The sequence below is a fragment of the Caretta caretta genome, chromosome 5, assembly GCF_965140235.1.
Source record: "Caretta caretta isolate rCarCar2 chromosome 5, rCarCar1.hap1, whole genome shotgun sequence".
NCBI classification, from domain to species: Eukaryota; Metazoa; Chordata; order Testudines; family Cheloniidae; genus Caretta; species Caretta caretta.
This window is the reverse complement of record NC_134210.1, coordinates 4,157,083-4,174,359: the sequence shown is the minus strand read 5'-3', so window position 1 is coordinate 4,174,359 and position 17,277 is coordinate 4,157,083. Positions and strand designations below refer to the sequence as shown.

At 49.2% G+C, this 17,277-nt stretch overlaps 1 protein-coding gene across 3 annotated transcripts in view; it reads right to left on the bottom strand.

Moving 5' to 3' along the window:
- The window catches only part of CNTFR (ciliary neurotrophic factor receptor), a 454,874-nt gene that overhangs the window by 421,533 nt on the left and 16,064 nt on the right, over window positions 1–17,277 (bottom strand). Inside the window, exon 1 of one of the 3 annotated variants that reach the window (XM_048850259.2) lies at window positions 3,118–3,213. The exons of the other annotated variants lie outside the window; for them this stretch is intronic. The gene's annotated coding sequence lies outside the window, so the exon portion shown is untranslated. Of the gene's footprint in view, window positions 1–3,117; window positions 3,214–17,277 lie in introns of those variants that run through there. 3 annotated transcript variants of the gene reach the window in all.

Here is a 17,277-nt window from a genome sequence, read left to right as displayed (position 1 = left end):
AGCCCTGGGCCATTGCATGCGCTGGGGGAATCCAGCTGAATGATCTCGCTGCATCAACAAAGCCCATCAGGATGCAGCGGAGATCAGTGGACCAGCTGGGTCCTTCTGGCCCATCCTTCTTTGGGGGAAGAGATTTTACTGCGGAAAGCGGTCAGGTAAATTCTACCAATCTTATTGCTGGGAGGTGGGAAGAGCTTGATTAGCACTGTGTTATCTATAAGGTTGTTCCCTCTCCTGACCTTCCCTCCCGCCCTTTAGTGCTTAATGCGCCGAAATAACCCAGTGCGCACTGACGGAACTTCATGCTGCCGCAGGGCACAGAATCTTAGGGTTGGAAGGGACCTCAGGAGGTCATCTATTCCCACCCCGTGCTCAAAGCAGGACCAACCCCAACTCAATCATCCCAGCCAGGGCTTTGTCAAGCCTGATCTTAAAAACTTCAAAGGAAGGAGATTCCACCACCTCCCTAGGGAACCCATTCCAGTGTTTCACCACCCTCCTTGTGAAAAAGTTTTTCCTAATATCCAACCTAAACCTCCCCCACTGCAACTTGAGACAATTACTTCTTGTTCTGTCATCTGCTACCACTGAGAACAGTCTAGATCAGAGGTGGGCAAACTATGGCCCACGGGCCTTATCCAGCCCGCAGGACTGTCCTGTCCAGCCCCTGAGCTCCCAGCCTGGGAGGCTCACCCCCGACCCTTCCCCCACGGTTCCCCCTCCCATACAGGCCTGCGAGCTCCTGCTGCTCTGAGCAGCATGGTAAGGGGGTAGCGGCGCGCACACGGCAGTGGGGTGGTTGGGTAGGGAGTCCCAGGGGGCGAACAGGGGGCGGTTGGATGTGGTGGAGGTTCTGGGGAGGTCAGGGAACGGGGGGATTGGATGGGGGTGGGATCCTGGGGTGGGAGCAATCAGGGGACAAGGAGATGGGGGGTTTGGATGGGTCAGAGGTTCTGAGGGGGACAAATCGGGGGATGGGAAGTGGGAGGGGGCGAATAGGGAGTGGGGACCAGGCTGTTTGGGGAGGCACAGCCTTCCCTATCCGGCCCTCCATACAGTTTTGCATCCTGATGTGGCCTTCAGGCCAAAAAGTTTGCCCTCCCCTGATCTAGATCCATCCTCTTTGGAACCCCCTTTCAGGTAGTTGAAAGCAGCTATCAAATCCCCCCTCATTCTTCTCTTCCACAGACTAAACAATCCCAGTTCCCTCAGCCTCTCCTCATAAGTCATGTGCTCCAGTCCCCTAATCATTTTTGTTGCCCTCCGCTGGACTCTTTCCAACTATTCCACATCCTTCTTGTAGTGTGGGGCCCAAAACTGGGCACAGTACTCCAGATGAGGCCTCACCAATGCCAAATAGAGGGGAATGATCACGTCCCTCGATCTGCTGGCAATGCCCCTACTTATACACCCCAAAATGCCGTTAGCCTTCTTGGCAACAAGGGCACACTGCTGACTCATATCCAGCTTCTCGTCCACTGTAACCCCTAGGGCCTTTCTGCAGAACTGCTGTCGAGCCGCTCGGTCCCTAGTCTGTAGCAGACTGTAGCATGGCCCTTTGGAACATCACAGGGACAGACTGGCGATTAGAACTCAGACCCTCCAGCTCTAAGAGCACAGCCCCCTGCCCTGCACTTGAGCTACGGGAGAATCACTATCAGCCATTAGCAGTATAGGGTCCTATGACACACTTTTGAGCCGTTCTGATTCCATCCAGAAAAGGGCAGCTGTGTTCACACACACACACACACACTAGCCACTTCATTGGCATTGGAGCCAGGTTAGCCTTTACACAGCTAAGCAATGACGCACGGGCAGCATGAGCTTGTTTCATCGGCAGCATGGCCCAACGCAAACTGTATTGTACAAGTGACCTCAACAGGCAAAGAACGGGCTATCAGGTTAGTACAGTAATAGAGGGGTAGAGTCTATACCAGAGGAATGGGGTCAGGTATTCTACATGTAGCAACGTGCTGCTCTATAACCAACAGCCTCCAAGCTGGGCCCGACGTATTCCTTACGAAGAAATAATGAAGCGAGCATAGCACTGGTGAGAAATGGCAGCCCCACAGCCCTGGAGATGGAAATCCTCCAGTCGCCATTATTTATAAGAGCGGCTCCAAATTTTTGGAGCAGAAAGTTCTTATGTTGAAAAATGGCCTTTTTTATTTAAAAACAAAAAAGTGTTTGCAAAAATCTGTCAACTTGTGACATTTTTCATGGCTTTTTTAAAATGAAAATAGATACAGAAATTTCGTTTCAATAACCATTTCAGTGATGCTTTCACAAAAGATTTGTTATTTTTAAATGATGAAGGGTCTGTTTCAAATGCTGAGAAAGGAAAACAGTTTCAAGCATTTCCCATTTTGCCATGAAATTGTTCTGCCAGATTTTGACCTGCTCTGCCATTTGTCAGAGTCGATACGGGTGCTCAGGACTTCTGAAAATCAAGCCAGCTAGGGAGGTGCCTAGGAGAGACAGTGTAGCCTCGTGAATAGAGCGCCGGACAGACTCAGGAGACCTAGGTTTGATTCCCAGCTCTGCTGCTAGCTTGCTGGGTGACCTTGGACAAGTCACAGCCCCGCTCTGTGCCTCAGTTTCCCCAACTGTAAACTGGGGATAACGAGACTGGCCTCCTTGGTGAAGCACTTCAAGATGTAGTGATGAAGAGTGCCTGGCAAGAGCTGGGTAATATTATTAAATATAGATTTAGGAGCCTAACTTTAGGTGTCCAAAGTTTCAACGTTCTGACCCAGATGAGCCACCAAATTGCAGCCAGTGCCTGGATCAGAATATAAGAGGACAGAACCGTGCAGACACTGCTGCCTCTAAACGGGCCCTCACTGGACGAGGGTAACTGGGGCCCGGCTAACCGGGACTGGATTTAAATTGGTGATCCAGGTGGAAGGTTCATTTCCAACCCCCCGAGCCAGCCAGCCTCCTCCCCTCACCTCCACCCACCAGAGACGTTCTGCTCTCCCATTGCGCCTCACTCCAGTAACGTCTCCTGTGCCTGCCATAACTCCAGCTCTGTAATACATTGCTCAAATATGTACTGGAAGGAGAAAATGACAGCGAAGCCAGTCGGCTCCTTTGTCGTATGTTCCGTATTCTTACCATCTCTCTGTATTTCCTGTCTTCTGCGAGGGGTCCTCTGGATGTCACTGGCTTGGGCAGGTGGATCTGAAGTGGCCCCAGCTGAATTTAGCTGTGCATTTCCCCAGGGATTCAGAGAGCTCTGGACAAACCAGGTCGCTTTGCATTTGAAAGCCTCATGGAGGGAGGGGGGCCCAAGACACCCTTTGGCAGGCCCCAAGCCTAAGGGAAGAATGCCTGGGCCAGCAGATTCTGGGAGGCAGGGCACAGCAGAGCTGTCCATCCACCACTGCCTGGCCTCTGCACTTCATCCCTTCCCCTGACAGCTTCCACCAGTGGGAACGCCCAGGGAGCCAGCTCTGGGTATTCTGGGCTGTCATTTGACTGACAGCTCACTCTCTCTCTCCAGCCCTATCACAGAAGCTGCCTCCGGACTATGGGCTTCTTAAACTGATCAAAGCTATTGGGGGGGGGGGGGGGGGGAGGAATCCTCTTTCTTCTGCCTGTTAATCTGCGTGGGCAGTGTCCAAATCTCCCTCTAGTATACACATGCTCGGCCGTTTGCAGGGCTGCACGTCACATGTGCTGATTAGAAATTACAGCCCTCTATAAAGCAATTTGACCACCCACAGCCCAGAAGTTGGCGGGGGGGTGTGTGTGTAACATACTGTAATGGCACGTAATGGAGAAAGCAAACCTCTCCGACCGGCTAGTAATAGCAGCCCATAGCACTTAATGGAATGCAGGACATAAAGTTTAAAGGCCAGATGGCCGCTAGTTAGGTCTCAGATCCCATCCTGGCAGCACAGGGACTGTTCAGAGCTAACAGGGAGCACTAGTTTCTCCAGCAGGGCAGGGCTAGGCAGAGCCATGACCACATGCCTTTCAAAGGGAGTAGCGTATGGTTGCCAGGCTCCCCCAGAGGTGGTATTATCATCATCATCATGTGTCTGAGAGCCACAATACTGTACATAGCCACCCTACCGGAAAACAGCCAACTCCTGGAACCATGGAATCTTTAATAGCCGCATATGGGACATCCAGCAGAGTGCCACCCTTGTAACAGGCTGGGACACTTGGTGACAACTACTGAATTCCCGACATCCAATCCCACATCTGTAGAAGTCTCCCTTCCCCAAGCACTGACCTGGGTTGTCCCTGCTTAGCATGTGAGAGCAGGTCAAGTGCATGGTGTAAGTGCAGGAATGCAGGACCACATGTCCGCTTGTATAAAGCCCCGTTGGTGTTAAAGTCACAGGGCAAGAACCTGGCAAGTCAGGCTACGCACACAACACAGGCCAGGGCGCTCAGGCTGGTGAACCCTCTGACACATGTCAACAGCTTTATCACCTGCCAACTACCTGCTGTTTGCTGCCTATGGGACAGGAAGGAGAGCCACCATCAGATCTTTGATGAAGCTACGGGCATTGACGGATCCTGCCCTGGTGCAAAAGTCACTTTAATGCACGATGAGGTCATAATTAACAAGCTAGCGCCATTGCATCTGGGGATGGATGATATGGATAAAATGAGAGCCAGCATCCTTTAAATCCAGCCTAATTCCTACATCCAGTTCCTAGCCATGGAAAAACTCCTGCAAGTCTCCTCTCCCTCCACTCAAGGGCATGCTTTCACATTGTCAAGGGCCCAACATGCAGACCTCTGGTGCCTGTTTGCTTCTCTAATTGCAAATTCCTCTACTTATTTACACAGATTCACGTTTATTTCCCAGTTCGAGGCATCTCGGTGTTTTATTCCCCCGGTACTAGAGCCCCGAGCAGCTTTCCTGTTTCCATCTTCCGAGCCCTGTGCTGATTAGATGTTAAGAGCTAGATCTACTCTCTCTCAAACAGGCATCTCTGAGACGCCCATCACTACCTACCATGCAATAACAAAGAAGCATGCACTATCAAGAGCCCATGAGCAACCCTGCAACAGCAATCATGGCTACGATTAAGTCTATGCAACCTCGGCACATGCAACCCTACTACTGCCAATGGGTGTCACCATCACAGCACTCACAAGCAGGGCAACCATGAGCTGGTGTGACACACAATAGTGGACAATGCCTTGTGCAGTTAGAGTTCCCAAGGGGGTTTGACAAACCAAGAGCCAAGCACGAGCGGAACATGGTAAACGCTCCCTTTCAGCCGCTGTGTACCCCATTGCCCTGGAGCCCCTTCTGGGGCACTGGAGATAGGTTTGTTCCTCTGCACACAGAGATCAATATAGTTCCTTTGTTGCCCCTGCTGCAAGCAATTTGGCCTTCAGAGCCAGCAATGAGCTGGTATCATGCATGCTCCCAACCTGGGTCCTTCAGAACAAGTTAGGGCACCAAAGAAAGATGCCGATCTAGGAGTTTTGCAGCCAGTCCCAGCCTGCTGGCATCTCAGCAGGAAGATCTCAGCAGAGCAAAGAGCAGGACCTCAGCTTTAGAGCTACAAAGTCATTTCAGCTCAACCGATTTCTTCCAGGGAGCAGCAGGACACAACCGAGAAGGTTGCCAAGGCTAACTTTGGAATTTGCAGGAAAATTATCGTTGCAAACGGTTTGTAGCTGGGCTGGGTCAGGACAGCCAGCAAGGGGCAAAAGGGACCTACAGCCTTTAATTGAGGAAAGGTTTGGAGGGGCTGGGGCTGATAAAATAGACTGATTTACACATTAATTCCTCTTCCCCCAAGTCTGTGTCCCTTCTGCTTCCCTCCTAAGGCAATGCCGATGCTTCACTCCCCCTCCTTGCAGTTTGGATGCTGCCCCTCCAATTGACGAGATGTTTCACAGCTCTCTGTATTCTGAAGGGTGCCTGCTGATTGCACTAACATGCTAAATACATAGAGCAAAGCCCTTTACATCAGCACCCTGAGAAGAGGGGACCCATGGCTTCCTCTAAACATTTAAGCAAATAGTCTTCCGTGAGGCTTTCTAAGAGACCCTGAACATTCATACCAGGGATCTTACTCTCACTAGGCTGTAAGCTCTTCAGGGCAGGAACCGTCCTTTTGCTCTGGGATTCTCGAGGTCCTTGACACCACTGTTCTCAGGGCCCATCTTCTGAGACTTTCTTCAAACCCTACCACCCCTCAGTTCCAAAAATCAGATGGAACCGGACCTTGAATGGAGTTGAACCTCCCATGCTGATGAAAGTTTGGGATTCACCCTTCAAGCTTTCGTAGAATGGTTTCTATTATGGTAGCCCCTAGAGGCTCCAACTGAGATCAGAAATCCATTGCTCTGGGTGCTGTGCACCCCCTCGGGGATGGTCTACACTTGAAACACTACAGCGGCACAGGTGTAGCACTTAAGTTTAGACATGACCTACGCCAATGGGAGGGGCTCTCCTTTCGGCATAGGTAATCCACCCCCACTTCCAAGAGGTGGCAGCTTGGCTGACAGAAGAATTCTTCGGTTGCCCTAGTGCTGTCTTCACCAGGGGTGAGGTTGGTTTAGCTACCCCACTGAGAATAGAGTCAAATATAGTACAGATCTTACATGATTCAAACTGTGCCAAAAAATCTCTATGGATAGAAATTTGGAGCTTGAAGTATCAGAATATAGCAGTAGGGCTGTATGACAGACCAACTGACCAGGGTGGTGATGGGGATTGTGAAATGCCCAGGGAGATTAGAGAGGCTAGACATACAGAAAATTCAATAGTAATGGGGGATTTCAACTATCCCCATATTGACTGGGTACATGACACCTCAGGATGGGCTACAGAGATAAAGTTTCTTGACACCTTAGATGACTGCTTCTTGGAGCAGCTAATCCTGGAACCCACAAAGGCGGAGGCAATTCTTGACTTAGTCCTAAGTGGAGCACAGGATCTGGTGCAAGAGGTGAATAGAGCTGAACTGGTTGGTAATAGCGACCATAATATAATTAAATTTAACATCTTTGTTGGAGGAAAATGCCAAAGAAGCCCACCACAGTATCAATCATAAAAAGGGGAAACTGCACAGAAATGAGGAAGCTAGTTGAATGGAAATTAAAAGGAGCAGTCATAAAAGTAAAATGCCTGCAAGCTGCATGGAAACTTTTTAAAAACACTGTAATAAAGGCTCAATTTAAATGTCTATCCCAAATTTAAAAAATGTAGTAAGAGCCACTGTGGCTAAGCAACAAAGTAAAAGAAGCGGTTAGAGGCAAAAAGACCTCCTTTAAAAACTGGAATTTAAATCTAGCTGAGGAAAATAGAAAAGAATATAAACTTTGGCAAGTAAAAGTAGAATTAGGCAGGCCAGAAAAGAATCTGAAGAGCAACTAGCCAAAGAATCAAAAACTAACCAGCAAAAAATTTTTTAGTACATCATAAGCAGGAAGCCTGCTAAACAACCAGTGGGGCCACTGGACGATCGAGGTGCTAAAGGAGCACTCAAGGAATATAAGGCCAAGAAGGAGAAGATACATGATTTTTTTGCATTGGTCTTCACTGCAGAGGATGTGAGGGAGGTTCCCGCACCTGAGCCACTCTTGTTAGGTGACACATCTGAGGAACGGTCCCAGACTGAGTTGTCAACAGAGGAAGTTTGGGAACAAATTGATAAATTAAGCTGTAAACAGTCCCCAGGATCAGATGGTATCACCCAAGAGTCCTGAAGGAACTCAAATGTGAAATTGCAGAAGTACTAACTGTGGCACGTAACCTATCATTTAAATCAGCTTCTGTATCAGATGACTGGAGGACAGCTAATGTGACACCAATTTTTAAAAAGGGCTCCAGAGGCAATGCCAGCAATTACAGGCCTGACTTCAGTACCAGGCAAACTGGTTGAAGCTATAGTAAAGAACAGAATTCTCAGACACAGATGAACAAATTGCTGTGGAAGCGTCAACGTGGTTTTAGTAAAGGGAAATCATGCCTCACTAATCTACTAGAATTCTTTGAGGGGGTCAACAAGCACGTGGACCAAGGGGATCCAGTGGATATAGTGTACTTAGATTTCCAGAAAGTCTTTGACAAGGTCCCTCACCAAAGGCTCTTAAGCAAAGTATGCACTCAGGGGGTAAGAAGAAAGGTCCTCTTATGGATCAGTAACTGGTTAAAAGATAGGAAACAAAAGGACAGGAATAAAGGGTCAGTTTTCAGAATGGAGCGAGGTAAATAGCAGCGTCCCTCAGGGATCTATACCGGGACCAGTGCTGTTCAATATATTCATAAATGAACTGGAAAAGGGCATAAGCAGTGAGGTGGCAAAATTTGCAGATGATACAAAACTACTCAAGATAGTCAAGTCCAAAGCTGACTGCGAAGAGTTACAAAGAGATCTCACAAAATTGGGTGACTGGGCAACAAAATGGCTGATGAAATTCAATATTGATAAATACAAAGTAACACGCACTGGAAAATGTAATCCCAACTCTACATATACAATGATGGGGTCTAAATTAGCTGTGACCACTGAAGAAAGAGAACTTGGAGTCTTTGTGGATAGTTCTCTGAAAGTGAAAACATCTACTCAGTGTGCAGCAGCCGTCAAAAAAGCTAACAATGATAGGAACCAAGAGGAAAGGGATAAAAAAAATAAGACAGAAAATATCATAATGTTTCAAGATAAATCCATGGTAAACCCACACCTTGAATATTGCGTGTAGTTCTGGTCGCTCATCTCAAAAAAGATCTATTGGAACTAGAAAAGGTTCACTGAAGGGCAACAGAAATCATTAAAGTTATTGAACAGCTTCCGTACGAGGAGAGATTAAAAAGACTGGGACTGTTCAGCTTGGAGAAGAGATGACTAATGGGGGACATGGCAGTATTCAAGGTGTGGGTTTATGACTGGTATGGAGAAAGTGAACAGGGAAGTGTTATTTAGTCCTTCACATAACGCAAGAACCAAGGGTCACGCAATGAAATTAACAGGCAGCAGGTTTAAAACAAATAAAAGGAAGTATTTCTTCACACAACGCACCATCAACCTGTGGAACTCCTTGCCAGGGGATGTTGTGAAGGCCAAAACTATAACTGGGTACAAAAAAAGAACTAGAAAAGTTCATGGAGGATAGGTCCAGTAATGGCTATTAGCTAAGATGATCAGGGATACTACCCCATGCTCTGAGTGTCCCTAGCTTCTGACTGCCAGAAGCTGAGAGTGGATGACAGGGGATGGATCACTTGATGATTACCTGTTCTGTTCATTCCCTGTGAAGTACCTGGCACAGGGCCACTCATAGACATTAAGGTTAGAAGGGACCATTATGATCATCTAGTCTGACCTCCTGCGCAACACAGGCCACAGAATTTCATCCACTCACTCCTGCAATAAACCTCTCACCTATGTCTGAGCTATTGAAGTCCTCAAACCATGGTTTAAAGACTTCAAGGTGCAGAGAATCCTCCAGCAAGTGCCCTGTGCCCCATGCAACAGAGGAAGGCGAAAAACCCCCAGGGCCTCTTCCAATCTGCCCTGGAGGAAAATTCTTTCCCAACCCCAAATATGGTGATCAGCTGAACCCTGAGCATGTGGGCAAGAAGACAGGGCCACTGTCAGAAGACAGGATACTGGGCTAGATGGACCATTGGCCTGACCCACTATGGCCATTCTTCTATGTTCTTACGTTAGGGGAATGGATTTTTCATGCCCCTGAATGATGTAGCGGGGTCAACGTAACTTTTTAGTGTAGACCAGGCCCCTGTGAAAGACAGTCCCTGCCCCCAAAGAGCTTACAGTCTAAACAGACAAATGGTGGGAGAAAGGATGAGGAAGCAAAGTACAGAGAGATGAAGTGATTTGCCAAAGGGGACACCAGGAGTCAGTGGCAGAGCAAGGAACTGAATGCAGATCTCCTAAGTCCCAGTCCAAAATATTAGCCACAAGACCTTCCTCTTTCTCTCACTGGAGTTTACCTATATTTATAAATCAGTGCCCATAAGCCATGGCGATGGCCCCTTTAGACATGCAGAGAGACATAGACAGGCAGGTGAGGCAGATGAGCGGGTGGTTATATGATAAGGACTGATCAGTAGGGAAGAGTGGAGCTGGGCAAGGACTTGAAGTCGTGTAGATGTGCTGGAGTCGAGGGAGGAGGTAAAGTGCTCAGATCAATAAGCACGGAAGATCATTTTTGCAGCTGTATCTGAGTAGGCTGGAGGATTAGGGGTTCGCCGGCTTGTGAAATTGGTCTTCAGAGCTGGGGTCCTTTAAGACTACAAAACACACACACACACACACACTTCCACCTGCAACTGGCCAGGAGATTGCACCCATCCTAGCAGGCTCAGATCTGACCCATATGACCTGTGCACAAATCATAACATCCAGACTCGGCCGCTACAGTGCTCTGTACCTGGGGACAACGCCCCGTGTCGTGAGGAAGCTCCAACACAGGTCACCAAGGCAACAGTCACCCCAATATGCTGCTCTCTGCACTGGCTCCCCAGTGAGTGGCACCCAGCTCAAGGCCTCAACCTGGTCTTCAAAGCTTTCCTTGGAACAGACCCTGGCAAATGGAAATGCGAACAGGCCCCAGCTCACTGCACGAGAGACCTCCCCCTTCATCCAACAGCGCCCACCTTCGCTAAAAGCGGAACTGCTGGCCTGGCCTCTGCTGGCATGGGCAGAACAGAAATCGTCCCCCCGCAGGTGCCCAGGCACATGGTGCCAGCAGGGACACAGACAAGAAGCTAGAGAGACTGGGGAAGGGGAGCTGGGCGGCCAGCGAGGAAGAGGCTGCTGTGATCGAGATGGGACCGAACGAGAGTTTTCGCTGTTGAGATAGAGAGGAAGAGTCAGGTCTTTGGGACCATGTAGTGGAAGGAGTTGGACACATCACCTGGCTGTGTTGGGCACAGAAGCACTGAAGACAGCCCTCAGTGTCGCGTGTCTGCATATGTACATAGGCCAGATGCACGGTGTACACATACACACCACACACACACACTGCATTATTGTGCCCTGTGTGTGTGACCCACAATGTGTTTATGTACACACAAGAGCACATAATGCAACTGTGGATGTTTATCTCTGCGTGTCCCCTTCCTATGGCACGGTACCTGGTGAATGTGATTTTATAATACACATTTAAGCAATTCAATGAACAAATTCAAGGGCATGTGCCTTATAATTAAGCAGCATTTCTTTCTTAACATGCTGGCAAGGTGCCTGCAATTAGCAAGCCCTTGATTCACTGCAAATTCCCCACAGATCAAAAGCACCTGATACGGTACATCTGTAGGTCCCTCCGTAACCCAGCAAAGCTCTCTTTCCCCCACTCTCTATTTAAATCCTGGTGCGATTTTCCACACCTTTCAACTCACAAACACTTAATCGGACACCCTGGGCCCAGCTCAACGGGCCAGACCAGAGCCGCCGGTGTAATTGGCAGTGCAGGTGGGCTGAGGCGGACGCAAGCCAGAGCGAAATTATTCTCATTAAAACAGCGAGTGAGACGGCGCTCGGCTCGGCTTGAGGAAAACTGCTTCCCACAATGGCTCCGCCAAGCCAGCCTAGAGGAAAGCAGGGGGAAAGAGCCAGCGCGGCGTGGTGTGCTAACAAGATCCCCTGGAAATGCAAACGATGGTCAAAGCAGCCGCATTAACACGGCGTGGGAGACTAGGGAAAACATGGAATTTCCCGGCCGGCCTTTTTGTCCGCCACAGGCTTAGGCCGGTGCATGGGACTATTATGGGGATGGAAATGTTTTCACATGGTTGGGCAAAATTCCTCTCACTTTCCAGTCTACAAAGAACCCCGGTGGGGCTTAATAGGCTAACACAAACACAACCCCATTCCAGATCGTTAACGTGGGCAGAGGGCTGTGGGAAGCAGGACAATTAGGGCTCCCGTCTGAGCTCCCAGCTCACCTTGGCACAGAGCCGCCCATGGTTCCTCCCACATTATGCAGCTCATAGATTGGCACTTTCAAGGTGGAGGAGCTCCGGGGCTGGGCGAAGAGCACTCCAGGTGTGAGGACGGGTCGCCAGATCGCTGGGGTCTTCCCGATGGCCAGGCTGATGGAGATTGCCCGTACACGTGTGAGGAAATGCAGCTCTTGTCAAGTGGAGGGAGTTCATCGTGTTAGCTAGAGCAAGGCATGATGCAGGCAGCCACTGGGTCAGCTTCCTCTAAGCGCTTCTGCTGACGGCCCTCAGTCCCAAACTGCCGCCACCCAGCTACTCCAGCCCTGCCCGCCTCACACAGCTCTGCCGACAACCACAGTCCCAACCCCCTTGTGTCCCAGCCCTGGGCTCCCCACACAACTCTGCCGATGCCCCACAGTCCCAACCCCCGATTGTTTGTTTTAAATCTGCTGCTTATTAATTTAATTGGGTGACCCCTAGTTCTCGTATTACATGAAAGGGTAAATAACTCTTCCCGATTTACTTTCTCCACATCATTCATGATTTTCTAGACTTCTATCGTAGCCTACTTAAGATGTCTCTTTTTCGAAGACGAACGCTCCTGGTCTTTTTAATCTCTCCTTGTATGGAAGCTGTTCCATACCCTTAAATCATTATTGCTGCCCTTCTCTGTGCCTTTTCCAATTTTGTATTTGAGTTCCCGCAGAACCCTTGGGTGATACCATCTGGTCCTGGAGACTTACTGCTATTTATCAATTTGTTCCAAAACCTCCTCTACTGACACCTGAATCTGAGACAATTCCTCAGATTTGTCACCTAAAACGAATGGCTCAGGCAAAGCGATTCCCCCATATCCTCTGCAGTGAAGACTGATGCAAAGAATTCATTTAGCTTTTCCACAACAGCCTTGTCTTCCTTGAGTGCTCATTTAGCATCTTGATTATCCAGTGGCTCCACTGATTGTCTGGCAGGCTTCCTGCTTCTGATATACCTAATTTTTTTGCTGTTAGTTTTTGTGTCCTTAGCTAGGTGTCTTCACATTCTTTCCTGGCCTGCCTTATCAGGATTTGATTTCCAATTTTTAAATGATGCCTTTTTGCCTCTAACCACCTCTTGTACTATGCTGTTTAGCCATGGTGGCAGGGTTTCTTAAATCCTCTTTCTGTTGGGGTATTTTTTTTCCATTTGGGGGTACACATTTAGTTTGAGCCTTTATTATGGCATTTTGAAATAGTCACCATGCAGTTTGCAGGCATTTCACCCTTGTGATTGTTCCTTTTAATTTCCATTTAACTAGCTTCCTCGTTTTTGTATAGTTCTGCTTTTTGAAGTTAAATGATATTGTGGTTGGTTTCTGTGGCATTTTCCTCCAACAAAGATGTTCAGTTTAATTACATAATGGTCACTATTACCAAGCGGTTCAGCTCTATTCACCTCTTGGATCAGATCCTGTGTACCACTTAGGACTAAATGAAGAATTCTCTCTCCCCTTGTGGGTTCCAGGACAAACTGCTCCAAGCAGCAGACATTAATGATGTCTAGAAAGTTTATGTCCTGCATGCCGTCCTGAGGTGACATGTACCCAGTCAATATGGGCACAGCTGAAATCCCCCATTATTATTGCATTTTCTGTTTTTGTGGCCTTTCTAATCACCCTGAGCATTTCAGTGTCACTATCACCACCCTGGTCAGGTGGCTGATAGTGCAGTCCTACTGCCATATTCTTATTCTTTAAGCATGGAATTTCGGCCCACAGAGATTTTATGGGACTGTTTGATTCACTTAAGATTTTTAGTTTCTTTGACTCTATCCTGTCTTTCATATAGTGCCCCTCCCCCACAAGTGCAAGCTACTCAGTCACTGCTATGTATTTTGTACCAGGGCTCTTCTCTGATCCCTCCCCAGGGATCTGTAGGTCAGACCCTATGGGAGCATCATTCACAGCTCTTTCAATGATGTGCAGTGAGACAGAACTGGCAAGCTGGGAGTCCGCTTCCTCAGACCCTCAGCAGCCCTCATTCTCCTCCTCCACCCTCTGCCTCTCCCGCAGAACTCCTTCATTCAGGGCCAGGTTCTGACCTCATTTACACCAGCACAGATCTGGTGCCACTCCCATTTACACCAGGTAACTGGCCTTCTGTCCCCCCCTCCCCCGCAGTCTGGAGTCACAATGGAAGGGCCTGGGATCTGGTGTAAAGCAGAAGTAACTCCCCTCTCCCCCCCCCCAGATCAGTGGAGTGACTGGGGTAGAAAAGAGCTGGATCAGGCCACGAGCCCAATTCTTCTCTCATCTACACCAATGTAAAACTGGAGTCACTCCAATGACAGATTTGACTGAGCAAGGACTGAGTAAACCCTGAGTAAAGACCTCAGGATTTTGTCTGGGGAGAAGGCACGCGGCCCAGATCTCCTCACGCTTGCACCAATGTAACCCCATTGACTTCACGGAAGCTGCTCCCGAGGTACACTGGCACAGCCAAAATGGGAATCTGGCCACTGCCTCCTTTCTCAGGCCCTGTGGACACCACCACCCTCCTGCCTGTCCCTCAGGCCCGTAGCCTGGGCGCCATCTTGGACTTGGACTCTCTCTTGGTCCTCATATCCATGCTACGTCTTAACCGTGCCTATTCTTTCTGCACAAAGTCTCCACGACACAGCCACACCTTCCATCCCCGCAGCTAAAACTCTCCAAGCGCTCATCCTCTTTGCAACTGCAACTTCCCTGTGCGTGTCCCTTCAGAACGCTGCCGCAAAGATTATTCTCCTAGCCGGTCACCCTGACCATCTTCCCCTCCTCTTTGCATCCCGCTTCTCTCCACATTCAAGGCCCCTCACCACCCACCCCTCCTCATCTCTCACTCACCACTGAGCTTTGGACTCCCACCCCCCCCAGTCAAGGGGGAGTGGGGCCCGAGCCTCTATTTGCCAGAAGCTGGGAATGGGCAACAAGGGACGGATCATTTGAGGATTACCGGAGATTACTGCATTGTCCCCAGGGCCTTTGACACAGTTCTGATTCTATCCAGTAAAGCACCTACGCTGGCCAGTTAATGCCACTGGCCTAGACTGTTCATGGACCAGAGGTCTATGCAAGGTGTGGTGGGGCGGGGGGGGTGATGGAGACAAAGTGGTTCAGGGGTGGAGCGGGAGGGACCAGTGGAGATGCACCCAACCATGCCCTATGGAAAAGGTTACACAGCCTGGGGCTTCACCAAGCCACCCCCTTCCCCAGGGACCCTGCAGGCTGCCACAGTCACAGCGGTTAGTTCCTGGACAAGGGGCATGTGTCAGACATGGGGTGGCTCTGTAGCCTTTGCCGCAGGGGAGATGCAACGGACCAACATGGGGAAATTCCACAAGAGAATCCTCGTGGATAATTCCTGCCCTCAAAGCCTCTCTTGTAGGAGAGGACCTGTCAGGTCTACTATTACATGAAGATGGGGAAACTGAGGCACAGGCAATAAACCAACCCATGCAAAGGCACGCAGAGCCACGTGCTTTGCCCTAGCCCTAACGAACCACCATGAGCTGCACTATCTGCTCCAGTATGATGCTGCCTAAAGAGTTAAGAGCTCTGACCCATCCGATCCTGGGCTGCACTTGTTTTTAAGTTGTGTGTTTCAGACAGCGCCAGGTCTTATTTATAACATCATAAAACGGTGTGAAGCTTTACAAGGCAGAGCCAGTTAGGTGTTCAGACACTCTGTCATCAGGAGAAGGTCAAGCTCACCGGGCACCGTCTCTCTCCAGTGGTTAGAGAGTCTCTTCCCACTTCCCAAGGCTCCCTCTGAGGAACCTGACTGAATGAGGGTTTGCAATAGGGGGCTGGTAACAGAATATACCATTTTTGCTTTGCAATGCACCAGGACTTTGCTTGCAACGAAGAAACAGTGGAATTCTGCGATTTGTTTTAAACAACCACGCTGCACATGCGGGAGCTTCCAAACTTTCTGAGCCGTTTTGATCTACGCAGCCACAGCAGGAGACAGGCATAAAGTGCCAGAGAAACAAAAAGGAGTTTTGCTTTATCTGACATGCAAAAAGACAGAGGGGGGAAAAAAAAAATCCAACCCCCAAATGATCCTGCTTTCAAAACATCTTGTCAGCCAGCCCCCTCCTGTCTCTCTCATGCTGAGAAACAGCTTGTGTGTGTGCAGGTGTAGCACAGCATACTCACTCGCACAAGCCAGGGTGGGGGTTCAAACAGATGTGTCCTCGCTTCTCTGCGTCTCGTAATAACGTCACCACACAAAAGGCTAATGAAACTGACACATGGAAGGAGTGACTCCTGGCCATTCCAATGGCCTCAGCTGGGGACCGATACTTTTAGAACGTAAGAAAGGCTACACAGTGTCAGACCGAAGGTCCATGTAGCCCAGTGTCCCGTCTTCCAACAGTGGCCAATACTAGGTGCCCCAGAGAGAATGAGCAGACCAGGTAATTATCAAGTGATCCATCCACTGTCACCCATTCCCAGCTTCTGGCAGACAGAGGCTACGGACACCATCCCTGGCCACCCTGGCTAGTAGCCATTGATAGACTTATCCTCCATGAACTTATCTAGTTCTTTATTGAACCCTGTTTAGTCTTGGCCTTTGCAACATCCTCTGGCAAGGAGTTCCACAGGTTGACTGTGCGTTGGGTGAAGAAATACTTTTTTGTTTTAAACCTGCTGCCTATTAATTTCATTTGGTGACCCCTAGTTGTTGTGTTATGAGAAGTAGTACACAACACTTCCTTATTTACTTTCTCCACACCAGTCATGATTTTATAGACCTCAGTCATATCCCCCCATAGTTTTCCAAGCTGAAAAGTCCCAGTTTTATCAATCTCTCCTCATACGGCAGCCATTCCACACCCCTAATTATTTTTGTTGCCCTTTTGGATCACCTGTAGTAGCTCCCTGTTTGCCATTCAGTTTTGTATATGCCCAGTCCTTAGCGAGCCCAGGTCTCCCAGCTCACCCTTTCCACAGCAAAGGACAGGGAAGGTACAGTCAGCATTGCCAGGTCTGTATCCATCCTGTGCTAGCTGGCCACACTGTGGGGTACCCAGTTCAAATCTCTCGCGTGGGCAACAGACTCTCCTAGCTCAGCCACTGGAAGGGAGAATGGTTACTGCCCACCCGCCTTTACACTGCCCCTGGCCACCTAAGCGATCCCAATGCTCACTGCACCCAGCACTGAAGTGCAGCCACCTCCGAGGCAAAATGCAGCAGCTGCTGAAGCTTACGCGCTGAAATAGGGTGGATGGTGGTTTCTACATCACTTGGGGTCTTTAAATCAAGACGGGGTGTCTCTCTGTAAAAGATCTGCTCTAGCTCCACCCCAAAATGATTGCCTCACTGGGTGAAAGCCTCCAGATTGTGTTATGTAAGGGGTTAG